We start from the raw sequence: 27,052 nt of genomic DNA on the forward strand, positions 1-27,052 counted from the left end.
CACACACACTATCTTTATCTCTCTCTCCTCCCTTCCTACACACATATGAAATAGGCTCCAAATTTAGGGGATATTCTCTAACTTCGCACTGCTAATCGCACTGTAACTTTCTCTTCAATAGGAGCCAATATCACTTAGTCATATTCTTGAGGAAAAAGACTTGTCCCTAGAACTTCAAGACGTCATTAATGTCACATCATTTTCTAGGGGAGGAGAACCATCATCACCATCCTTAATTTCTGCATCCTCATCCAATGTGAGGAAATTCTATGATTGTGGGAGAAAGGGACTTGTAGCAAAGGATTGCTTCACCAACAAGTTTTGAAATAAATGTGGGAAGAAGGGCCATCTTCCTTCCAAATGATATTTAAAGGATCAAAGCAACACAGTGCTATAGCAGCAGCAAAGGCAAGCAACCAATGAGAGGAATGGCACACATATAAAAAGAAGAAGAAGGAAAAAAAGGGCGCATAAGACTATGGCAATTATGAAGAGTTTGTTCATGGCGTAGAAGACTATGTCGTTTATGAAGTAGACATTTCGTGAAGATTCGTACCGTCTCTCTAGTTTAAAGGGAGGTTTTGTCATTCTTAGTGGATATTCTCATCCCATGTGGATAGTGAGTTCAGTTCGTTAGTTTAGTCCAAACCCTAAGGGGAGAGTTGTAAGGTTCATAGGCTTTGTCACCATGGAGTATGCCTCTAATCTACTGGGCAATCCTAGTAGGTGGCATGTGACAAGTGTAGATTTTCCAAAAGAGGTTTGGTCATAGGCTATCCCATGTGGAACATTTCTAGAGCATAATATCACATGTAGGGGTCATGTAGGCATGAAGAAAATGCCTATGACAATAGATTGTTTCAAGTTATCGAGCATGAGGTAAGTAGCTGCAAACTCTCTAGTGCTATATAAGCACCATTTTTGTACTTATTTCAACTAAGTAGTCAAGTTCATTTTTTGCCTACTCTAGTAAATTTCCATTGAGCAATTATTGTTGTGATTAACATGTCACTAGTATGAATGCAACTCTCTTTTATCCACCCTAGACCTAATAGTAGAGGCACATATAGTGCAATGCAAACCTTTTGTTGTGCACTATTCTTTTGTGTATTGACAATAACATTTCCAACTTTGCAAAGTGAATCACTTGTTGTTGGGTGAAAGCATGTATAGGTGGACCGCTTTTGCCACTATATAGTATATGGTTTTTGGGGTTGAGAAAATGGGTGGTTTAGGCATTTGAAACAGTGGGATTAAATTCAAAATTTATGGAAAAAAACGGTTAAAAATTGACATGTACTAAGTGAAAGCGCTTACTCATTAATGATCACCTCAAGGTACGTTCAAGCACTTAATGAAAATATTCTCTCGAGTCTCGTCCCTCCCACTCTGTCACGCTCGTTCCTCCCCTCTCTCTCTATCTCGCCAGCGCCATTTAGGTTTCTGATTCCCTCTTTCCTCCCTCCTTTGCATTTCTCTGCTAGCTGAAGCAACAAGCAGCAACATCATAACAACAACAAGCAAATTCAGGAGGAGTACTTTTTGCTGGGCTGGTCATCAACTTCAGTAAAAATCCCCAGCAGCAACAAGTATGTGTCGTCATGTAGCTTGAAGCATTCTATCTCGAATGTTGGTTGAATTTGAATGTGGCTGGTTTTCCTAGGTAGCATTTCCAGGTAGCATTGATCCATGTTTTAACATGCTTCATGAAGATGTAGAAGCACTGTATGCTTGTCTCTAAATGTGTGGCAAGATAACCAAAGGGGGCTTGGCCTAGTGGTTAAGGTGAATGGGTGGGTGCGTAAGGACCCAGGTTCAACCCCTAGCGATATGGTCTTCCCTCTGTTAAGGAGGGTATTGCAAAAAAAAAAAAAAAAGTGTGGCAAGATAATCATGGATTGTAACTATTAATGATGCATGTGTAAGTTTAGAATTTATTTCTGGAATGTATATGCATTGTGCACATCTAATTGATCACCCTTGTTAATGCTTTATAAAAATGCTTCATGCAGCTTAAAGCATGAATGCAAATTTTATCAACTATGTGTGTATGCTTATACGAATGCATTGATGGGGGCTTTTCACAAGCCAAGCTCCCATACCCCTCTTCTCTCGTCCCCACCCCATGAAAACCCCCTCTTAGGGAGGGAGTGATAAAAGGCATTGGAAAAAATTGAGAAAAAAATAAAGTATGATTATGTAAATATATGAGAAAGGTAAAATAGGCCACCTCATGCCTGCGGGGCAGCCCATCCCCACCTTGCCTCCTTTTTCTTCACTGTTGCCCCGCCGTATGTCCCTTTTCCTCTCCTCCACTCAAAAGGTTAACCCCTCTCTCTTCCCCTCGTCCTTTCTCCTTTCTCTCTCCCCTCAAGCTACCCCACCTCTCACCAATAATGCATTCTAACTCACCAATAATGCACCCTAACTCACATGCAACTTACCCTATCTTCCAAAATAGTATACCCCACCCCCCCTTTCTCTCTCCTATCATATCCCATGACCCAAATATCCCCCTCTCTCTCTAAAGGGCGCCATGTCTCTTGTCTTGTAGATAAATAACCTCCCCCACAATCACACACACTCAGTTTCATTGAAAAAGGTGCCCACAGACCCATCCCCACCCGGTGGTTACCTGATTTTTCTTGTGTTCACACACAGATTCACCTCTGAACACACTCCCCTCTCTCCCCTCTTGTAATTACTTTATTCTCCATGTCACCTCTCACTTTTTTTCATCAACCCATCTCTCTCTCTTAGTCTCTCTCTCATGAGACTGCTGTTCTGGCACATATACACACAGCCAGACAAGTGGGGCCCACAGTCACATGGCCTATGTAGATAATGATTTCTTGATTTCTAAATTCTAGAATTTCTCCCCCCTCCTCCCCTATATAAAGAGGGGTCACCATCACACTAAATATACACACAACATCACCAAAGAGTACACTATGCACTATGTGTGCCTAGCGCGCACACACACACATCCACACCATCACCATCACCGCAATCACCATGCTCGTCTTGAGCATGACCTCTACACCCTTGGGCTATGGAAGATGAAGGGTAGCTAAATGAAGGATGATGGCCATAACCCTCGTGCGAATCTTCACCATCAACTCCCACCTATCCGCCATGCGCTCTACCACTCTCTCCCTTCTCATTCCCCTCCTTATGCTCCCCATTTCATCGCCTTATTCTCTAAATAAAGCTTGAGGTTTTGTGAGTATGTTTTCCTGCAATGTTTTGCCCATGTGAGGTGTGTGGAATCGCCACCTAGTCTTGTGTTTGCAGTGAGCTTGTGTATGTGTGAAGGGTGTGCGGATTCACCATCCTTCTGTGGTGCCTAAGTACTAAGCCGCTATACCCCCTCCCTCACTCTCTCTCTCTCTCTCTCTCTCTCTATCTATCTCATTTCCATTCCTCTTCATCATTACTCTCAAGAATCCATCTCTCTTGGATGAAAACTTTGTTATGGTGGTGTGTTGTTTGCGTCCTAGCCGCTGAAGCTAGGTGGTGCCCCCTGTTTGCTTTACCATGACAGGCTCGAGGCGCGCCATTCGGTCCCCGGTGTTTTAGAGGCCGTCAGGGTTCGGGGTTCGCTTTCCTCCCGTCATTTGGTGCCCCCACTGAGGATCTTTTCATGAAACCCTTTAGTTTACAAGACTGAAACCCCTAAACTATTGTGAATGGATGAATGGCTAGCAGGATTTGCTAACTGGATGACAGAAGAAGAAGAGCTCCAAGCACAACTAGACGAACTCCGCATCTCCATCGAAGCTCAAGTGCCAGGCGTAACGGTAATCGATTTGCAGTGGGAGAGTCAACCAACACGCCAAACCCAGTGGATATACATAGGCCAAGTGCCAAGAAGAAGAAGGAGAAGGTCGAAACCATGTCCGCAACCTACAACCAACCCACAACAACAAAATGGAAGGAGCTCTACACAATAGAGAATCAACACTATTCTACTTTGAGAATCGGGTAACTCAAGTCACCGAGGTAATTATCACAGTCAGTTTTCAAGTCGCACTTGATGCTGCAGCACAGATAACGGAATCATTGGCTCACACTCTCACTAGAGAAACTAGGGATCTACTGAGTTTGTTTCAGGAAAGAACACCACCCTCTCCCACAAGCTTGGACAATGACTAAGCACCTCTAAGCTTCACATGAATCAGTACAACCTACCTCAAGACAGATCACACATACCAACATGTGTACGCTCAATCAAGGTAATACTTGACTTGAAGGCTCACTACCAGCACGTCATTGACACCATGCTGGGTGGGGAACGGTTTTTTGAGGTTCTGGCATCAGATCAGCCATTTGTCTTACCTTTGGTACAAGGCAATGTACCGTTTGAAGTTTTAATCTATGTCCTAGTATAAGAGGGTATACACGCCTCCTTGTAAAGAAGAAAAAAACTTTTGCAAGTTAAGCAGTGTGTCTTTCTAGCTCTCTCTCAGTAATCATGGCAAGTGTAGCATTTCCAACATTTAAAGGAAAGAAGGGGGAGGATTTGGTATTAGACTTCTTAGATGACTTTGAAGTAGCATGTGTAGTGAGCAACAAAGATACGGATGAGTCCCGGGTTAGAATCTTTAAGCATCTCATGAAGCTAGAAGCTAGATCATGGTACAATGCACTTCCACAAGCAACCAAGGATGACTGGGAACCCTTAAACACCGCTTTTAAGAGGCGCTTTGGGGGAGGTACCACTTCAGAAAAGTTGTGGGACAAGTTGAGAGACTTGAAGCATGAGGGTCTTTTAGAATATGCCACCTATGAGTCCAAATTTGTGGATTTGTGGGAACGGTGGGTTGAGTCACTGGCAAGGGGGGAAGCTGCACCCGATTTCCTAAAAAAAGATCGGTTCACGCATGGCTTATGGCCGCTTCTCAAGGAGAAGGTGAAAGGTAGATTACCGGCTACGTACGAGTTAGCCGTTGAGATTGCTCACCTTAAGGACAAGAAGCTGCGAATGAAAGCCAAAGAAACCGAGTCAACGAAAACAGCAACATCACGTCGACCAGCAACTACGACAACCACCATTTCACCACCACCACCGGCTCTTGGGGTAAGAGATGACCAACAAGATATGTTGGCCCATATTACTGACCAACTGCAGAATTTGTCTGTCCACTTAATACAGCAAGGGAGGAGTCAAGAAAGAGATCAAGACCCTGGAAGAGCACGACAACAAAACAGGGAGTATCATTGCTACAACTGTGGAGAAGACGGTCACGGTATGTACTACTGTCCCAAACCACGACAAAACTATAATAGAGGAGGTAGGAGGAACCAATTGTCACCCCCTAGAGAAAGAACACCCCCACCTCGTGCACCAGTCCCACCAACACAAATTCTACGTCCACCCCAAACACCACTACAAGCATCCATTCCACCTCTTCCACCAGCCCCACCACCTGATCGCCTGTAAACATCATAAGGCTAGAAGAGAAAGGAAAAGCCGTAGTAGTGGATCCACCCAGAGCAAAGGAGAGGGACAAGGGTAAGGAGAAGGTAACCTTTTTAGAACCACTTGAAGCCATGACTGTGAAAAGAGCTAGGAGGGAGAAGGCTACACAATCAGATGATGAGAGAAGCATGAGAGGAGAAACTAGCAAGAGGCCATCCAGGCCATGACGAAAATTGGGCATCACCGACTTCCAGCTAGGGGAAAGTTCTAAGCCCTATGATCTAACATTGGATGTGGCAGAGCAAGGACCGAAGATTACATGGCCACAGCTACTACATCTTGTACCTAAAGTAAGGCGACAATGGTCTAAAATGGTAATTACAAGACGCTCCAAAACAAAGGTAGCCGGAGCAATTTCGGGATGCAACATGGATGACATCCTTCCAATTGTCGACGTAAACATAAAAGGAAAGAGGGTTGGAAACACCTACATTGATGGAGGTGCATAAATCTGTGTAATGAGCGAAGCTATGATGCTTCGATTAGGGCTCCGGGTTGACAGGCCTTCTCCATGCAAGGCAAAGATGGCAAACAACGCAAAAGTAAAGTATGTGGGTGTGGTAAGTGCCGTGAAAATAAAATCTTTCAACACTGAGGTAGAGGTAGATGTTTTTGTAATGCCTACTAAGGGGGAGGGCTATCCACTAATCTTGGGAAGGCCATGGTTGATGGCCATGAAGGCAAAACAGGACTGGGGTACTGGCCTTCTACGCATGACCGGTAAGAAAGGGGAGACAATCTACTACGACATGAGGATTGGCAAGCAGAAGCAAATGAATCTGGAAACATCGGCAGATGAAACCACTAGCGAATCTTCCATTTCTAAGGAGGAGACCACATCCACCGACGAAAGTGATAGTTCCATTGATGTGATGGGTATCATTATGAAGGATCCACAAAGGGTAAGCACAACTGGTGATCCATCACCAAAAGGGCAACCCAATGAAGAGGAGAGCAAATCACCTGGCCTAGGAGGAAGTAGGTTGAAGGGTATGTTGTCTACGGAATTAACACTTGAGGAGAAAGATATTTTTTTGCAAATGTTGATGGGATTTCCTAACCTGTTCATTGACAACTATGAAAGAATCACAGGCATTACAGTGGTGGAACATCATATTAAGCTGAAGAAAGGGGTAAAACCAGTTGTGCAAAAGCTACGACGGCTGGGGGTCATACAAGAAAAGGCACTCTTGGCCGAGGTAAGGAAACTACTGGAGGCGGGATTCATCTATCCTGTAGAAAACTCAGAATGGGTGTCACCCGTAGTGGTGACGCCTAAAAAGAATGGTAAGTGGAGGGTGTGTGTTGACTACAAACCACGAAATGCAGCTACAAAGAGAGACCACTTTCCTCTCCCTTTCTTGGATGAAATTCTGAATGAAGTAGCGGGTTTTGAATGCTATACCGTCTGTGATGGTTATTCAGGATACTTTCAAATACGCATAGCCTTGGAAGATCAGCTAGAAACCACTTTTATCACACCATGGGGTTGTTTTGCATACAGGGTTATGCCATTTGGTCTCACAAATGCACCTGCCACATTCCAAAGATATGTCACATATGTTTTTCAATCGTTCTTTGGAACATCCATAAGAGTGTTCATTGATGATTTTTGTATATATAGCTCCCGTATTTCACATTTAGAAAAGGTAACTGAAGGTTTGGCCAGGTTGTAGAGCCTAGGTGGGCAATTAAATGTGGATAAATGCCACATTGGGGAGAGTAAAGTCATTCTACTAGGCCATGAAATTTCAGCAAAAGGTATCAACGCCGACCCAAGTAAGGTGTCCGCACTCATAGCCCTACCTTCACCAACGACTGCACGTCAACTGGTCTCTTTTCTACAGAAGGTGAGGTACTTAAGTAGATTCATACATCTACTATCACAACTTGTTCAACCATTGCAACAACTCACTCAAAGATCAACTTTCACTTGGGACGAGGAAAGCGAACATCACTACAACAAGGTAAAGGAGGTCTTAGCCACTCTACCAACTATCTCACCACCTAAGTGGGATGAAAAATTCTATGTCACCTCAAGTGTTGGTGATGACTCATTGGGGGCTGTGCTACTCCAAAAGGATACGACGACATCTTTCATGAGGCCAATCTACTTCTCTAGTCGAATGATGATAGCAGGAGAGAAAGGTTTCACCCATGTGGAACACTTAGTCCTAGCTCTTAGATTTGCAACTACAAAGTTTAGGTCATATTTGCTTCCTAAACAATTTGTGATTCTAACCACGGATGAAATATTTCCCTATGTTGTACAACACATGGATGTGTCTGCTAGGATTACTAAATGGCTAGTTCGCCTGCAAGAGTTTGACTACACGGTACAGGTAGAAAGCACGACAAGGGCAAGTTTGGGGGGACTCATGACCTACCAAGTCTTTGAAAGGAAGAAGAAGCAATCTAAGGAAGGAGAAGTCCGATTACCTCCAGTACCACTGATGGTAGAAGGAGCATACTCTCTCTACTTTGATGGAGCCTACAAGTGAGCGTCCGACAAAGCAGCTGCAGGCATAGTGGTCTTTGATGACAAAGGGACAAAGTTATTTTCGTTGGGCCAATTGTTAGATTCACATTCTAACAATGAAGCTGAGTATACAACACTAACCAAGGGTCTACAATGGTGCGTCTCGCAAGGTGTACAACGCCTTAATGTATTTGGGGGTGCTCTACTTCTGGTAAGGCAAGTAAATGGAGCATGGACATGCAAGAATCCTAGTTTAAGGACTCACTTAAGTGGCATTAGGAGATTTCGGAGGTCTTTTGGAGGGCCTTTTGGAAGAGAGAGGAAAATAAGCTCCTCCAATGAGAGAAGAGCCTACGTTACATAGAAAAATAGATTGATATTAACAAAAATATAAAAGGTGTCCCTCTCCTCATTTAATAATCTAGTGGTCCTTAAAGACGATCACTCTCTTTCATTTAATGCGAGCACCTTTTTCAGAAGGTAGATGCGGTGCATTTGATACGGCTTACGTCATCACTAGAATTCAAAAAGTTACAAAACTATCAAGTGGTGGAAGATTTTGAAACTTTTGATACTGTCAACGCGTCCGGAACGCCCAAATATCCTAGAAATGAATGTCCAATTGCCTAGCTCCGACATCCAAAGAGGCAAAGAATGTCAAAAACCCCTAAAAAAACATTTTACTAACGGCGCGCGAAGGGGCATTCCAAAATTTTGGAATGCCTCATCGCGCGCCGTTAGTAAAAAGCCCCTTTTTTCCTCTTTTAGAGAGCTTTTTGAGAGGAAAATGTCAAAAAATCTCTAAAAAGGCCTCCATCTATCACATAGGTTTTTTCTTCATCATCTTAGCCTTAGAGATCATAATTTCGGGTCTATAAGAGTGAGCACGCGCACCCATTGTTACAATTCTACAAAGTGCATTTTGATCACACAGAGACACAAATATAACATACACACACACAGACAGACACACACAGAGACACACACACTCACAAACACACAGACTCACAAATATAACATACACACACACAAACACACAAACACAAAGAGCCCCTCTCTCTCTCTCTCTCTCTCTCTCTCTCTCTCTCTCTCTCTCTCTCTCTCTCTCTCTCTCTCTCTCTCTCTATACTATAGGCGCGCGTAGAGAGGCACAACCGGTGTGCATGTCTCTATGCGCGCCTTTAGTACTGTGCATCCACCAGTGTATGTGTTTATGTGTGTATGTGTGAGTGTTATAGAGAGAGGAAGTAAGGCGGGGGAAAGACAGAGAGAGAGAGTCTTTCTGTTACCTTATACTAACGGCGCGAGGAGGTGTTTTTTGAGTTCAAAACATGCTCCACGCGCGCCGTTAATAATGGGAGTCTCTCACTCTCTCTCTCTTTAAATATGCTAATCTATAGAAAGGGGAGAGAGAGAGAGAGAGAGAGAGAGAGAGAGAGAGAGAGAGAGAGAGAGAGAGAGAGCATGGTGCAAAAGTGCAATAGAGAAACATGGGTAGGCTTTCTTGAAAGATAATTGTCCAAAAATCACTAAAAGGAGCTTTGTACTAACGGCGTACAGAGGGGCATTCTAGCATTTTAGAATGCCTCCTCGCGCGCCTTAACACTAGGTTGGTAACCTAACAGGACATAAAAGTGTCCTTTCAGGGTTTTGAAAAAAACCTCCAAAACCATAGTAGATCCACTCATTTTGTAAAATCCTTTCATGAGGTTATAGTTCAAGGCCTACTACACATGTAAAAAATAAGAAACTTGTAAAATTTTTCATCTTTTGGTCACACGAAGCCTCCAAAGTTGATGGACCAGTACATTTTCATCAAAACAGTCATTTCTTACGTTTTGTTGCATAAAAATAAGATTAGGGATTTTTGTAGGACTTGAGATAAATTCCCTAGTTAACTTCAATGGGTTGGTGATCAGAACATATGATTGCTTCTCACTCACTATTTTTTGTTTTGCCAAAAGAAATAGGTACAAAAAAGTTGAATTTTTACCATTCTGCAAACCTACCATCAAAGTTTCTATAGCCACGCTCAATACAAATAATATATGCATGTTTTCTTAGTTCTCTATTGTCCTTTAGGTTCATAAGGAGCCATGGAGCATGTCAACAGAATAGTACATCTCTTACCGAGGGGAATCTTGGGGACAAAGATAAAGTACTAAATACAACAAACATGAAAAAACTGGGTTCAACATTATGAGTTGTAGAATCCCATAGAAACTATTCAATATCTAGCCAAATTTGATCCTTATGACTAGATATGGTTACCACCTACAAAATGCATGTAGTTGTCACAAGAAACTAACAATATTGAAAAAACTATACTTGATATACTAGTTTGTTTCGTTTTCTTCTATAATTGAAAAAATCAACCATTGTTGTCTACTATGCAAAATAGGGTATTAGGTGTCCCAAAACTCAAGGAATATTAGCTTTATGTTACAATATGAGACATAGAAAATCAAAACTGCATTTGGATATCATGAAAGCCACCAAAAAAATCATAGAAGAGCTAAAATTGACTAAAAAACAGGATTTGACAATTTTTGTAATTTGGTCATAACTTACAACTTTAACATTTATTTCTCCCTAGAAGCATCAAGACATGTTGAGGACTACTAAAGATAGTTCTCTAACATTATAGACCTCACAAACATAAATTCTAGAGTGGTATAGTTGCAAAAAGTTGAAAAAAGCCTAAAACAGGACCCGTTTTTTCACATAGTTTAGGTTGTGAAGTGTTGTGCAAAGACAAGGTTAAAGATGGAATTGATATTCCAAAAAAATGTCGAGTTTTTTCCAGCTCATGAGACAACTTTCTAGACAGATATCACCTCAAAATCCATTTTGAAACTCTTGACACAATTCAAGGAAAATGGTCACTTAACAGGACATAAAAGTGTCCCATTACCAACCTAGTGTTAAGTAAAAAGCCCATTTTTTGGGGTTTTTTGACATTTTTTGCCTCTCCGGATGTCGGAATGAGACAAGTAGACATTCGTTTTTAGGGTATTTTGGCGTTCCGGACGCATTGGTGGTGTCAAAAGCCTCAAAATCTATCACTATTTGACAGTTTGTGACTTTTCAACTTTCAGTGATGACGTAAGCTGCCTTGAATGCAATGCACTTGCCTCCTGAAAAAGACGCTCACATTAAATAAAAAAGTGACCGTTTTCAAGGATGATTGGGAATATAAATCTACTTTTTAAAGTGTGTGGTTGTCCTTTTGGACGTACTCACAAGGTGCAAGTGCATTTTAAAAAAAGTTTCTAGAGAGAGAAATAGAATTTCTTACAAGGCCCTCCAAATGACCTCCGAGATTTTCTAATGTGTAAAAACCTTGTTGGGTAAGTTTGAAGAAGTTCAAATACACCATATCCCAAGGGCTCAAAACCAAGAAGCAGATTCCCTAGCAAGTGAAAGACTACAGGAAGTGGTGGTTGGAGCAATAAAACTAAATCTCCCTCTATTTCAAGGCAGTGATGCCTTGCCTGACATCATGCATTTTTTGGAAACAGGGGAATGCCCATCAGATTTAACAAAGGGACAGAAGCAATGGCTGACGTGGAAGGCCACAAGGTATCGACTCATCAATGACGGTTTGTATTGTAAGGGTAAGGACCTAATACTCAGGAAGGTCCCTCTCTCTCAGGAAATCACGGGAGTAATTGCTAGCTATCACGACGGGGTTTGTGATGGTCACTTTGCCCTAGACATAACAAGTAGGAAAATCTTGCAGGCAGGCTTCATATGGCCTAGCCTCAACCGTGATGTACACCACTGGTTCAAAACATGTAAGTTGTGTCAAAAGGCCGGCACTAGATCACTTATGCCTGAACCACAGACACCTATTCTCTCATATGGACCATTTGAAAAATGGGGTATCGATGCCATTGGGCCATTACTTAGGGCCAACTCAGGAAAATTCTACATTATCATGGGGGTCGACTACATGACTAGATGGGCAGAGGCTACAGCCACCACTAGAATCACAGCGGTAGAGGTAGCTAAATTTATCTACGAGCACATATGTTGTAGGTTTGGTACACCTTTAGAGATCATCTCTGATAGAGGGTCAGGTTTCAGAGCAGACTTGGTAGGAGAATTAATGCAGAAACTGGGCATTACAAGGAGGCACTCTTCACCATATTACCCTCAATGTAATGGCCTAGTTGAAAAGGTAAATGGAATGGTTTCTAAAATTATTACCAAGCAGGTAAACAATCATCCTGGAGACTGGGATAAGTATCTACTACCAGCTTTATGGGCCTACAGAACTTCATTTCGTACATCCTTGGGATTCACACCGTATCATCTAGTATTTGGTAAGGAAGCAATTTTGCCCATTGAAGTGCAACTACAAAGTCTCAGAGTAATGGCAAGACAACTTCAACAACCCAACATGCATTTGAGAGATCACATCCTCAACTTGGAAAGACTGTAGCTGGATAGAGAAGAAGCAATAAATTATTATGCAGCACAAGTAGAGCATAGACAGCTTAGCTTTAACGAGCATCTCCGGAAAAAAGAATTGAAGAAAGGAATGTTGGTGCTCCGCTACGACAATCGCTTCGACACGTGCAAGGATAAGAAACTCCTGCTCCGATATCACATCATCAACTTGGAAAGACTGCAGCTGGACAGAGAAGAAGCAATAAATTATTATGCAGCACAAGCGGAGCATAGACGGCCTAGCTTGAACGAGCATCTCCGAAAAAAATAATTGAAGAAAGGAATGTTGGTGCTCCGCTACGACAATCGCTTCGACACGCGCAAGGATAAGAAACTCTTGCTCCGATGGGAAGGCCCTTTCATCATCAGGGAAAAGTATGCCAATGGAAGCTACCAGCTTACGGAGGCTAATGGAAAACTTCATAAAACCAGGGTAAATGGTTGGCGACTTAAACCTTATTTTCTTTGATTTGACCAGGCTTCATCAATTGACATTCCAGATGAGGACACACCATCAGCCGCTACCTCCAATGATAATGATCAAACAGATGAGCTAGAGACATGAATGCCTCTAGCCAAAAGGGGAGGGCTAATGATGGGGGCTTTTCACAAGCCAAGCTCCCATACCCCTCTTCTCTCGTCCCCACCCCATGAAAACCCCCTCTTAGGGAGGGAGTGATAAAAGGCATTGGAAAAAATTGAGAAAAAAATAAAGTATGATTATGTAAATATATGAGAAAGGTAAAATAGGCCACCTCATGCCTGCGGGGCAGCCCATCCCCACCTTGCCTCCTTTTTCTTCACTGTTGCCCCGCCGTGTGTCCCTTTTCCTCTCCTCCACTCAAAAGGTCAACCCCTCTCTCTTCCCCTCGTCCTTTCTCCTTTCTCTCTCCCCTCAAGCTACCCCACCTCTCACCAATAATGCATTCTAACTCACCAATAATGCACCCTAACTCACATGCAACTTACCCTATCTTCCAAAATAGTATACCCCACCCCCCCTTTCTCTCTCCTATCATATCCCATGACCCAAATATCCCCCTCTCTCTCTAAAGGGCGCCATGTCTCTTGTCTTGTAGATAAATAACCTCCCCCACAATCACACACACTCAGTTTCATTGAAAAAGGTGCCCACAGACCCATCCCCACCCGGTGGTTACCTGATTTTTCTTGTGTTCACACTTAGATTCACCTCTGAACACACTCCCCTCTCTCCCCTCTTGTAATTACTTTATTCTCCATGTCACCTCTCACTTTTTTTCATCAACCCATCTGTCTCTCTTAGTCTCTCTCTCATGAGACTGCTGTTCTGGCACATATACACACAGCCAGACAAGTGGGGCCCACAGTCACATGGCCTATGTAGATAATGATTTCTTGATTTCTAAATTCTAGAATTTCTCCCCCCTCCTCCCCTATATAAAGAGGGGTCACCATCACACTAAATATACACACAACATCACCAAAGAGTACACTATGCACTGTGTGTGCCTAGCGCGCACACACACACATCCACACCATCACCATCACCGCAATCACCATGCTCGTCTTGAGCATGACCTCTACACCCTTGGGCTATGGAAGATGAAGGGTAGCTAAATGAAGGATGATGGCCATAACCCTCCTGCGAGTCTTCGCCATCAACTCCCACCTATCCGCCATGCGCTCTACCACTCTCTCCCTTCTCATTCCCCTACCTTATGCTCCCCATTTCATCGCCTTATTCTCTAAATAAAGCTTGAGGTTTTGTGAGTATGTTTTCCTACAATGTTTTGCCCATGTGAGGTGTGCGGAATCGCCATCTAGTCTTGTGTTTGGAGTGAGCTTGTGTATGTGTGAAGGGTGTGCCGATTCGCCATCCTTCTGTGGTGCCTAAGTACTAAGCCGCTATACCCCCTCCCTCACTCTCTCTCTCTCTCTCTCTCTCTCTCTCTCTCTCTCTCTCTCTCTCTCTCTCTCTCTCTCTCTCTCTCTCTCTCTCTCTCGATCTCATTTCCCTTCCTCTTCATCATTACTCTCAAGCATCCATCTCTCTTGGATGAAAACTTTGTTATGGTGGTGTGTTGTTTGCGTCCTAGCCGCTGAAGCTAGGTGGTGCCCCCTGTTTGCTTTACCATGAGAGGCTCGAGGCACGCCATTCGGTCCTCGGTGTTTTAGAGGCCGTCGGGGTTCGGGGTTCGCTTTGCTCCCGTCAGCATCATGCAGGTTCAAGCATGAATGCATTTAACTATTGATCGTGTATCTATGTGGTATTTGTGATTTTTTCAGTATGAAGAATCAGGCTACAAAAGGACCTTCAGACTCTGACAAGGGTACACCTAGGAAGGGAAAGAGCTCTACGTAGGAGTCACCTATCAAAACTGGTTAGATACATCATGCATGCATTTCTAAAATTGGTTTTATGTCTTGTAAAATTTCTGAAATTTTTGCACATGCAGGCTACAAAAAGAACTTCCGAGTCTCCCAAGGGTACACCCAAGAAGAAAAATGTTCAGCAGGTTAGATGCAGGTATTTCCCCCATGGATTCAATTAAAGTGTTGCTTTATTAGGAAAAAGTAGTGTGCACACCACTAGTAAATATCAAGTGGGTGAATCCCACTTTTTATGGGTACAGCACCACTGATAGGCTGTGTTGAAGTGGTGCACCTGCAGCACCCTTTAAAGTTGGGCAGAAACCATGGTTGCATCACTACATAGTTATGCTGATATGGTGCACCATCTCTTAAAAGTGATACAATGGGTGCATCACTTTCCAGTGGAAAACCCTAACTATTTTGTGGTAAAGCATCACTTTTAAGCGAAGCATCACGATGGTGCACCACTTTTTAGTGGTTCTACACACTTTTAAGGTACAGAATAACGTTCTAGTTAAGAAGAACCACTTTCTAGTGGTCTTCACCACTAGAACGTGGTCAACATCACTATAAAGTGGTAAGCACAACTATAAAGTGGTGCTTATTAACTAGAACGTTATTTGGTACCTTAAAAGTGTGTATAACCACTGAAAAGTGGTGCTTTTTAACCTGAACGTTATTTGGTTTAAAGTGGTAAACACCAATAAAGTGGTGCTCACCACTTTTTGTGGTTCAAATCACATTTAAGTGGTGTTTATAGTGGTGAAGACCACTATAAAGTGGTGAACATCACTATAAAGTGGTGCTTCTTAACTAGAACGTTATTCGGTACCTTAAAAGTGTGTAGGACCACTGAAAAGTGGTGCTTCTTAACCTGAACGTTATTTGGTATAAAGTGGTAAACACCAAGAAAGTGGTGGTCACCACTTTTTGTGGTTCAAATCACATTTAAGTGATGGTGCGTGATGGTCAACCACTTTCAGTGCTGTAGAACCACTTTTTAGTGATGCTTTACAAAAGTGCAATAATCGTTAGTTTTGCATCTTTGCTAAAAGTGGGGGTTAAGTGCTTTTAAGTGATGAAGCTTTACAAGGAGATACCACATTCTATTGGTGTAGCACCACTTTTTAGGAGTGTAGCACCAGTTTTAAGTTGTGTACAACAATTCACATCGGTGTAGCACAACTGAACAGTGGTTCAGCCCACTTTTATGTGCTGGAGCACCACTTTAAAGTGGTGAAGAAACACCAAAAGGGGATCTATCACTAGAAAATAGTGGTGTAGCAGGACTTTTTAGTGTTACCTAACCAGTTTTAAGTGATTGAGAACCATTTAGTGGTACACCACCACTTAAAAATTTTGCAGTACCACTGAGAATGGTGCAGAAATCATTTCAACCGCTTCTTATTGTTGATAAAACAAGTTTAATTATGGCTCATTACATACTAACATGCATTCTTATATGTTTTTACAGGGAGGTGGACAGTACCACGAGTGGCCTTACCCACTCAAACAAAATTTTTCTTCACCAAGGAAGATTTTCATACCGAATATGGGCTATGCTTGGTTGGCCAGGATCTGAAGCTCCTATGTGATGATGATTTCTCAGATGAGGAGTCGCTTAGTGTATGGCTTTACAAGCGCCACCAAAAGGAGAAGATGCATTTAAAGGGGATGAGGCCTGAAATGTATGAAGAATGTCTCCTGCTATACCACAAAGTATACCAGGGAGCTCCCCCAAACAACGAGGTAGGCATGCATTTTGCACATGGATTTACTTGGCAGAAGTGCAAGGCCGTTGAAGATTCTGAAGGTTTAGTTGCATGGGCTGTGTATGTTGAAGGTGTTATCAAAATTTTACGCCAACAGAAAACTTAAAATAGGAAATTGGAGAAATGGAGGTCCACAAACGGTCCATGTCTTGGAAGCGAGTGGAAATTTAATGCAGAAAATATGCCTAATTACACTGACAGTACTTGCATAGGCTTTGACTGGCAGACATACTCAGGTGGACATCAATTTTCAGGGTAGGCTAAGGAGGAATTGCTAAAGAACTGGGCCTTTGACTCGATGGGAACATTTGGAATGTCAGATGTTTCCTCGACTACATTTTTTGCATCAACGACTGATGTAGCAACTATTTCTAACATGAAGGCTAATGCTGCTGAAAAGTTAAAAGAGAAGCAGCAATGTATCGAAGCAATAAAAATTGCTTTAGATCAATCAAAGACAAAGAGAGATGGGTTTTATGCGAGGCGCTGCCAAGATCGTAGAGAGACTGAACAAGGATATGGAGGAACTCAAGTTGCATAAGGCTGGGCTTGTACCAAACGAGGAAGCAATGGCAAAGCTTGAGACCTTGATTCAGATCAGAAAGGAGACTCTCAAAGACATGGGACTTGATATTGAAGTGCACAATCTCGATAACCTAGGTGAAGCGGCAGCACAGTTATAGGTATGGAAGCTTGATTGACTCACCTAGTAGTCATTGATATTACTTAAAAAGTGGCTAAACTCTAATTAGAAAAAAATGCTTAGAGACCATTTTATATGGTAAAACACCACTTAAATGTGTTTATATAACACTCTTAAGTGGTACCACATAAAGTGATGAAGACTCTTGAAAGTAATGCACAAACACTTATATTGTTTTATAAAGTACGCAATGCTATTTTTTTATAGGGTCAGCATGACACTTTGTTATGGGAAGTAGAAGTGGTGACAGGGCATCTTCGATTTGTGGAAACGATTATTAATTTGTTCAAGTCAAGAATGCCTATCCTTCCTGCCAGGCCCCCTGTTCATTTGGGATCAGACAATAGTTGTGTGCAGTCAGGTGATTGTGTTGCTTGTGGGATGTCTATCATGCAGACTGTTGTTACCGGTGTCTACATGCTCCGGTGTCAACATCCGTATCACCCACTTTGTTTTGTAACTGCCTGTAAGTCTACCGGCCAGTGTCTATTTCATGGATGGGAGGAACCTTTAAAAGATGCTTCGAAGCTGCTGGCACCTGGAGAGGCAAACATGGATGAGCATGTTGGTACATGTAATCGATTTTTTTATACCTTATGATATGAAGCTGATTGTAGATTCATTTCTTGACCATTTTGTTTCTTTTCTCCATGTAATTGCAGAGAAAGATCCAATGGAAGGCATCTTTGGATCTCCTGTTGATGGAATTGGTAATATTCTGTGGAACATTCTTCTCTTTGAATGTTCACATAACTTAATATTGAGTATTATTACATTGTCTTTTATGTAGCACACTCCCAAGCTGGGTCATCACGCAAGCCCAATATTGATAGCATGTGTGGTGGGTGCGGGGATAAGAATGCATCCCAGAAACAAGCATGTGAAGACACTCCGGACCAACAAAAGGCAGAAAAAAGGCCTGAAAAAAGAACAGATGTAGTGGGAGCTCAAGGTGACGCATCCAAGGAGTCAGCCGAGGTGCTTCTGAAGCCAGAACGTGCAATGAACAAGAACGTAGAGGACGCTGAAAAATCATCTGAGAAGCCAATTGAAAAGGATACAACAGTGAACTTGTCTGATGAGGACTCAGAACTTCTTATTTCAGATGTTTGTGCAGAGATTTTGGGGTGTAGTAAAAAGAGGAGCAACACTGAAGAGCGCGCCACACCAAAGAAAAAAGCTAAGGTTGCATCCGAGCCTCCAGAGCCTACTCCAGGAGGTAAAAACTCCAAGGAGCCTTCATCTGCTCGAAAAAAGACTAACCTCCAAGCACCCAACCTTAAACCTCCCAAACCAAAGTCCCGCAAGAAACTTCTGTAGCCCCCATTAACCTTTTGTGCTTTGTAGCCTCTTTGTAATTTTGTCTTTGTACCCTCATTTTGATGATAATGAAACGACGGCTTTATTTTTCGTTCACTAGTTGTTTATTGCTCTCATTGATTGCCTATTTATTGTACTCATATTGTTCATTGACTGTCTATTTATTGTACTCGTTGGAGAGGGGGAATGGAAAACACAACCGACACACATGCAATGGCCCCTATATAGCTCAGGATATTCACAGCACCCCTGTCCTCTCGAAAACACCTTCAAAAAAGACGATTCACACTAGCAGGGCCTCGCCCGCACTTTGCCCAACGCGCACACTCTTTGCGCAATCCTCAGACAGCTACCACACCGATCTTGCCCGGTTTCTGGATAATTGTTTGTAATATACTTTTTGTAATATACAGAAGTTCTAGCACTTTACTGTCTCTACACTTCTAAATGTCTCAAAACCACTTTTTAGTGGTGCTAAACCCCTAAAACGTGGTTAAATTTTTATTATGTTATTGCAACAGTTTTTCTGGAACTGCAACACCATTTAATGGTGATGTTTGGGGGGAGTGGTGAAGCATTCTTAACCACTTTTTAGTGGGGCTAAACCAATTTTTAGTGGTGCTAAACCACTTTAGTATCACTAAAAAGTGGTAAATTTTTATTGAGTTTTTCTGAAACTGCAACACTTTTTAGTGGTGATGTTTGGGGGGGGAGGGGGGAGTGATGAAGCATTCTCAAAAACCAACATGTCAATTCCATCATACGTTTACACCAATTCCATCTTGTTCAATCTTTCACTAGATGATATAAAATCAGATTTGATTTACAATTCAAAGGGCATGCTATTGTATATTGCCTCATGGTTTTCATTGGAAAGTTCGAACACTTCTCCTATGCCATCGAGCACTACAGGCTCCATAGGGAACTTTATTGCCCTTATCAAGTGGGAATATATGAAAACTACTGGCTCGTTATCCCATAGCTCATACAAGTTTGCTTGTAGGTATTTATACCAATGGCCCGTGACCATATAAGTATGCTTCTCTATCTTGTTGCCCCATGCATCAATTTTCTCCTTAGTTGTTAGGCCCTTAGCTACTACACACTTCAAAATGTAGAAGTCAACAGCCTCCTCATTATTCTCTTCAGAAGTGACAACGAAATTGTCTCCAGGTGTGAGAGCATCGCTTAAGGAGTCATAATGACCTGCATAAGTGGCACCATGGAACTCCTCATCGTCTGAGTCTCCATATGACTGGGAATCATTAGCAAGTGGCTCCAAAGTGTGATATTGCCACGTCTCCATATGTGATCTACTCATACACTTTATCCAATGGCCAAGACTGCAAGGAAAACAAAAGCATGACAACCGTTTTGATCGCAATGCATAAGTGTTGTTCTCAGAATACCCATTCACACAGTGCATTGCTCTTGAGCCCTTGAATGGTTTTCAGCCCCATTGATGGGATCGCTGAACATCGCCTAGCTTGACCTCCCAGAACACCCTACTGACCTCCCTCTTTTGCTTGTCATACATAGCGGTTGCTCCAGTACTGAGATGCATTCTCAAAAAAGAGACAACTTCAATTGCACAAGTCAACCGTACGCTATTTTGCTTCAATTGCTCATGAGTTAGAGCCCTTTTAATGACAGCCCCAGCCCCATCATGTTCCCCCTTTCCATGTCCTGAGAAAAAAAAATCCAATTTATTTCCATGCCAGTAAGGCTCCGATATCTAGCAACAAAGTAAAACGGTCGCTTTGCTTTAAATTGTGAAGCTGCGCCATCTGACCAAACCCAATGTTTTTTAAAGCTTATCCCTTGATCTCTCAACCATTGAGCATGTAAGAGAAAAGCATGCTACACAAATAAGGTGTCATGTTGTTTATCATCTGAGACAAAAACGTGCATGGTCTTCTTTATTGCACCTGATGCGATGCGGAAATAAGTAATCAGGACAAAGATAGTGACCTGCTTAGTGTACCAATGCATTGACTGGATCTCATTTTGCTCCTTGAAGGAGTAGTTCTCTACAAAGTCAACGACGGAGACAACCACATCATCTAGAAACAAAGAAATGCAGTCCTTGAACTGTTGTGCTTGCCACCTAAATATAAAATTGTGAGTGACATACTTCTTCAAGTGGTCTTGGTACACTCGCAAAAGTTCTCTAGGCAGCATTTTCTTGTGGACAATGTCTTTCACAGTGCTCTTTCTAGCTTCATTGTTTAATCCACTGGCACCCACTATATTTTCAAAAAACTTCATAGATACTTGCTTACTCTGCTCAACTTCTTCTCTTGGACAAATCTGAATATTACCTACACCGCATGCATTGCATGTTCCCATTAAGCATTGGTAGCTATGGAAACTATGTTCTGCAAGTATAGGGCAGAGTACAGACTCCAACAGTGAAGTGGTACTCATACTTGCATTTTTGTATGCAAGACATCCATGGTTGACAGCTTCATCATGATGAAGGCATATAGGGCAGCTGCACATGCAGCAAGAACCATGAAGATCAAAACTTCGAGTTCGCATGTGATTTACTGCCTATTTAAGGAAAATCATTTGTACATGCACAATACAACAGCAAGTGTAGCGATCCCTCAATTTTCGTACAAAGAATGGTTTCATAGACTCGAAGCAACGTTGCGAAATCTGAATATCTGCATACTTTGTCTTGAATCTTAAATAAAGCTCCACCTGCAATATACATGTATACAAATGTTAAAAATAAACTTAGCATTAAAAACTGGTTAAATTGTTTCAAAACATTAAAAAGTGATTCTATATCACTAAAAACTAGTGTGCACCACTAAAAACTAGTAATGATACATTCAGTAGTATTTTTTTACCTTTGAAAATAATGCACCACAAATACAAATTAGTGTAGAAACTAGTAACCATACAAAAAGGTAGAATATTAAGAGGTTGTGTGAGGACAACTTAATAGTGGTGAGAAACCGCATTCAGCGTAACTAAAAAGTGGTTTGGCACGACTTAAAAGTGAATTCAAACCACTTGACGGTGATGAACCGCCAATAAAAAATGGTGTGCACTGCTTGAATATGGTGGGCAACGATTAAAAAGTGGTGAGTAAGGACATGAAAGTTATGGGGAAGTTCAGAACTAGCACTTAAAAAGTAGCTGGGAGGGACAAAATACTAGGCGACAGACCAGCATTAGCACTAGATAGTAGTCCAACACAACTTGAAAGTGGAGGAGCTCTTGTGAAAAGTGTTTGATGACCACTTTAGAGTGGTGAGCGACTAGTTCAAAGTGGCCAGTCACCAATTAAAATCTAGCACTTAAAAAGTAGATGGGAGGGACAAAATACTAGGCGACAGACTAGCATCAGAACTAGATAGTGGTCCAACACAACTTGGAAGTGGAGGAGCTCTTGTGAAAAGTGTTTCATGACCACTTGAGAGTGGTGAGCAACTACTTCAAAGTGGGCAGTCACCACTTGAACACAGATTCTAGTCACTTGAATGCGGTTTCTGGCCACTTGAAAGCGGGAACTTGCCGCTTGATTGCAGTGACAAGGTTTTAGCTACCACTTGAAAGTGGTGTCTTGCCACTTGGGAGTGGTGCCTCATCACTTGCATGGAGTGATGACTGACTTAGTGACTTAGCACATGAAAGTGGTGTCTCACCACTTGATGACCACTTGAAATTAGTGAGCAACTACTTCAAAGTGGGCAGTCACCACTTGAACGTTGATTCTGGTCACTTGAATGCGGTGTCTGGCCACTTGAAAGCGGGAGCTTGCCGCTTGATTGCAGTGACCAGGTTTAAGCTATCACTTGAAAGTGGTATCTCACCACTTGATGACCACTTGCTAATGGTGAGCAACTAGTTCAAAGTGGGAAGTCACCACTTGAACGCGGATTCAAGTCATTGGAATGCGGTGTTCGGCCACTTGAAAGTGGTGTCTCACCACTTGCATGGAGTGATGACTAACGTAGTACTTTGCACATGAAAGTGGTGTCTCACCACTTGATGACCACTTGAGAGTGGTGAGAAACTAGTTCAAAGTGGGCAGTCACCACTTTAACGCGTTTTCTTGTCACTTGAATGTGGTGTGTGGCCACTTGAAAGCAGGAACTTTTCACTTGATTGCAGTGATAAGGTTTTAGTTACTACTTGAAAGTGGTGTCACACCACTTGGGAGTGGTGCCTCACCACTTGCATGGAGTGATGGACTGACGTAGTGACTTAGCACATGAAAGTGGCTTCTCACCACTTGAATGCGGTCAGACACCACGTGAAAGTGGTTTTTATACGTGTAAGTGTTGTGTGCACCACTTCATTGTGGTGTGACAGCACTTGTAAGTGTTTACTAACAAAATGTGTTCAAACTCCACTAATATGGTTTTGGTTACCATCATAAGGTGGTGGGCACCATTCATGCAGCAGCAGTAAAAAGTCTATGGCACTACTATAACTGTTGCACCATGACTAAAAGCTGCTACATCACTTGGAAAAAGTGAGATGCACCACCAAAAACGTTTGCACCTGTAACACCCCTACGAGTTTGTAAAACACGTCTGTTAGCATTGGGTAAAAAAGACTTTTTAGTGGGTGAACACCACTTTGTAGGGTTTATGGTGAAGCGTTGGTGCATTTCTAGTAAAAACTGTTTCTTAAACATTAAAACCTGCTGCAAAACATTAAAAACTGGTTCAAACACACTAAAAAGTGGTTCAGATACAATAAGATACCAATATAGTAATGTTTCACCACCACTAGAAAGTGGGGCAAAACACCAAAACAAGCTGTAGCACTAATAAAAAGAAGTATAGAAACATAATATGTGGCAGTAATGAGTTGTAGCACCAATAAAAAGTGGTATAGAAACATAATGTTGTAGCAGGAATATGAGTTGTAGCACCAATAAAAAGTGCTAAAAAAATGTATCAATTACTTGAGGCTCCTCAAGAAGGTGGATTGGATGCTTTACATATGAAACATCTAGCTAGTCTCTTTCTGCAAACATCTTTCTTGTTGGGGGACACCCTCCTCTCATCCGTCCAAAATTGAAAGACTATGTCTTTAACAGTTTGAGTGATGTGAGTTCTCCGTGCATCATCTCTATGACACGCAGATGCAGGGAACGAACCATCAGATTCACTTGACACTATTAAGTGATGTTTGGCTGAATATAAGTTTCTTTTGTGGATCCCCATAAGTTTGGCAGCTTGCGGTATGCTCATGTCAGTGTTTTGCTCCTTGCTTCCACCATTCACCAACATCATCATTGTTGATTTCTCCACAAAAAACTCGTCTGAAGATCTTGGGACCTTCACATGATTCAAAGTGTTGCGGATGTTTCTCAGCATAATTGCTTCCAACTCTTTGGATTTACTCTGCATAGTAAGGAAGCAAGGATGTTGAAGAAGTTCATCAAAGATTTCCTTCCTACCACTTGCATCCATTCCCACGGTTAATGTATCAAAATGTTGTACCATAGATTGACATATTCTTTGTTTCTTTCTTTCATCCATCTCCCCTGTATTGCTTTCCGTCACAAAGTTGACCGTTGCCTTACGTTGCTTTCGTTTCTGAGCAGCCCAATATTCCCTCATTAATTTTCTGCGCTGAAGTTGAGCTTCTCTACTCAATGATGATGAGCTGATAGACAGTTCTTCACTGTGCTCCATTGTTGCAGTACTTTCAAAGGATTGCTCTACAAGAAAGTTTAAAATGAACAAAGTTTTTGTCTTATAAGACTCTCTTTTTCTTTATTGTGCACAACTGTTAAATAGTATGCATGCTTAGAATCAAGTTTGTTGACATGACATCTTCCAAACACCAAGTAGAGCTTGTCACTTTACTATGGAAGATTGATAGGACTAATGCACAGACATTCTTGTGGTAGCCTTAGTCTCTCAAGCTCCAAATGGATTAATCATCCATTCTGGAACGATGTCATAGGGTAAGATAGGGATCCTCTACCCACTAGAAAAAGATCTAATAAATAGGCTTTATCTTCTCTACCCCATAGTTGAGGAAGACTACGATTTCAAGAGAGAGGTAATGTCATAATAACTAATATCTAATTCTCCTAAATGATTTTCTCATGTTAAACTGATACTTTAATATGGGGAAATACCAAGGGAGAAAAAGCTAGAATATTGGTTAAGCCGGGAGACCGGCCACAGTAGGCATCCAAAGGAGCGGAAATAGGGATCCAAAGGAGGGGCCATCTGCAAAAGAGAAATGTGCAACAATGGGCTTTAAAGACCCTAAGGTTCAGCCCATTAAGACTTCCAAAATGCTAAGGTTCCAAAATTCAAAGGTTGTGTCCAATGGTCAAACCTTAGGGAAATTGGATTCTTTGTGAGTGTAGACAAAAGTCTTCAAGACTCCTACATAGGAGGGGGTGAGCCCCGTGAGTAGGGGATGAAAGAGAAACGCACACACACACACACACACTCACAGGCTCCCTTTACACAAAGGTAATAGGGGACACATGTCAGCACCCTAGCCCAGTTGCCCACAAGGTGTGACTCAAATGCTATTGGATGGCCATAGAGGTGGACCAATGAGGATTAGGCTAGAGTAAATCTAGTTTAATTCATTCAAAAACACTTGATAAAAGAACCAATAATAATTGAGCTCTCTAAAAGAATATTGGACAGTCTCCCAAGGGGTCCAATGAGCATTCAGCAACACAATGGCTTGCATGCTTCCTATTGGCTAGAAGACAAAGGGTTCCAATGAGAGTTTAATTCATTATTTAATTACCTAAAGCTCTCACAAAAGAGGAAAGGGGGAATACATGTCACAAATGCTATCACTTATGCTTCTCAATTATAATTGGCTAAGCCTTGCAAGATCCAATGGGGTGCCAGCATGAGTAAATTGCAAGAGGGGTCGACCAAGATAGAGAGGGGGACTGATTTTGGAAAGTATTATCACACACACACACACACAATCTCATGTGTGAAGCAAGAATACTCTCTCTCTCTCTCTCTCTCTCTCTCTCTCTCTCTCTCTCCTTATCAATCTTTAATGGAAAGCTCATCATCTACTCTAAGCTTGTGAGAAGGGAGGCCTAACACCAACAACTCATGGCTTTGTGAAAGAGGTTGTTCAAGCTCGAGAAGTTCAAAGAGGGAGGAAAAACATATCTTTCCTTACCTACAATGGAACCTTTGGTGCTACGGACAAAGTCTTGGCCTTTATCCAACTATTCAATGTGGCATTGGGAGATGAGGGCTTCATAGAGTCCTCTAAGCTACACAATGTAGCTATGCACTTTCAAAAGTCCGCCACGCAATGGTGGTCTAGCCTACGGGAAAACAACGAAGCTCCACGAACATGGAAAGATTTAAGAGCTTCCATTTTGAAGCAGTTTTTGGCCATCGATGCCAAAGACAAAGTACTCACCGAATGTCGAAGCTTGAAGCTCTCTCCCTACAAATCCATTCACAAATATGTAGATAAGTTTTGGGACTTACATCTCAAAGCCACTGTCTTCAAAAAGATGGATTTTGGAGCACAAAAACAACAATTTTGTGTGGGCTTAACTGAATAGTATGGCGGAGTATGTCAACTCCCAAAGGCCACGCACCATATCTGCGGTCATACACCAAACCATGGTGGCTTCATGAATCAATTTCCAAATGGGGGCTAAGAGAAATCTTAAGCCCACAGAAAACAAGGGTTCCAATGAGCCTAAGGGGAAGGACAATGTCCAAAAGTACCCTAAGGGCAATTCCAATAACAACAAAGCTAAGGAGAAGGGAGTTTACAAAGGAAAAAATAAACTCTCTCCTAAAGAGCTTGAGCGTTATCGCAAGGATAACCGTTGTTTCAAATGCGGTGAGCAAGGGCATGCGTACTGCGCTTGCCCCCAAAAGAACACCCACCATGAGTCTCCTAGACCTACCTTGGTCAAAATCTAAGAAGAGGAACCTCACCACAAAGGATCTCCTCTATGCCATGCTTGGGGAAAGGTAAGAGAACATGATGCTTTTATTCTCTTTGATCCTGGTTCTACTCACAATTTCATATCCACAGAGTTGGAAACTAAGCTAGGCATCCAAGCTTATGAGATGGGAGATGTCCAACCTGCGGATGGTGCTTTCAAGGGGCAAGAAGCTACAGTCACTCCCTTAATTGGAAAATTGAGGCTCCATGTCCAAAGCTATGTGGACAAAGAGGACTTCTTTGTCTCTCCTTTGAAGCACGAGGATGTAATCCTAGGGGCACCATGGTTCGATCGCATGGCTGCCAATGTTAAATTCCCTAAAAGGAAAATCTACTTTAGGTAGAGGGAAAAAGATATGTACATAGATGCCAAAGTGTTGGGTAGCACCATACCCATTGTACATACGCAAGCTTTCAATAAGTCAATAAAGAGCTCTATTTCCGTGTACATGATTTTTGTTGAAGATTCTTAGAATGAACCTAATGCTTTAGCAAAAGAAAATATAAATAATCACAAGGAGATAGAGTTATCCACTTTTCTCAAG

This window comes from Adiantum capillus-veneris, chromosome 9 (genome assembly GCF_014529385.1).
Source record: "Adiantum capillus-veneris isolate H3 chromosome 9, ASM1452938v2, whole genome shotgun sequence".
Taxonomy (NCBI): Eukaryota; Viridiplantae; Streptophyta; class Polypodiopsida; order Polypodiales; family Pteridaceae; genus Adiantum; species Adiantum capillus-veneris.